This window comes from Apaloderma vittatum, unplaced genomic scaffold (assembly GCF_000703405.1).
Source record: "Apaloderma vittatum isolate BGI_N311 unplaced genomic scaffold, ASM70340v1 scaffold13080, whole genome shotgun sequence".
Classification (NCBI taxonomy): Eukaryota; Metazoa; Chordata; class Aves; order Trogoniformes; family Trogonidae; genus Apaloderma; species Apaloderma vittatum.
This window is the reverse complement of record NW_009694130.1, coordinates 24,805-25,720: the sequence shown is the minus strand read 5'-3', so window position 1 is coordinate 25,720 and position 916 is coordinate 24,805.

Genomic DNA, 916 nt, shown 5'->3' with positions numbered 1-916 from the left:
GACTGAACCACCTCCCTGGGCAGCCTGTGCCAATGGATGACAACCCTTTCAGTAAAGAAATTCTTCCTAATATCCAATCTGAACCTCCCCTGGCGCAATTTAAATCCATTTCCCCTTGTCCTATCACTCTCCACTAGGGAGAATAGACCAACTCCCACCTCTCTACAATCTCCCTTCAGGTAGTTGTAGAGAGCGATGAGGTGTCCCCTCAATCCCCTCTTCTCTAGGCTAAACAGCCCCAGATCCCTCAGCCTTTCCTCATACGACTTGTGTTCTAAGCCCTTTACCAGCTTGGCAGCTGCCTCTGTGCCCTCTCCAGCACCTCGACGTCCCTCTTGTAGTGAGGGGCCCAAAAAGATCTACTTTTGGATATTCCAAATCACAGTGAAGGCAAAAGCAACTTCAATGGTTTCTGAGACTTGTGTGGGCAAGAGGCATCCTAGAGATCTGGAAGCTCAGTGATATGAAGTGATGAGACCTGGGGGGATAAAATGCCACAAAGATGTCCACTGTTATCTATGGAGATATGGCCTAGAAGCTGAAGGAGGTGGGCCATTAGTGTACAAAAATCCAATTATCCAATTGTAAATTAAAGGTCACCTACAGGCAAGTGTAGAATGAAAAGCGCTGCTTGGACACGCTGTATTGCTGTTGTCCACTCTTTATACTTGCTGAGCATGTAGGGAACAACAATGGCAAACAGGACACACGCTGCTCCCACACCAGACCAACAAGCAGCAGGCACCTACTGAAGGCTGGGGGGTGCACAACCCTCCCCCCAAATTGAGGATGCTGTCCACTTGCCACCGCAGCTATCACATTCGCATTCAAAGCTCTTGTGATTCCCACAGGAGAGGAGTTCATGCGGTCCTGTGCAAGTTTCTGTCAGCTGCTGTAGCCCTCAGGCTGGCTGATG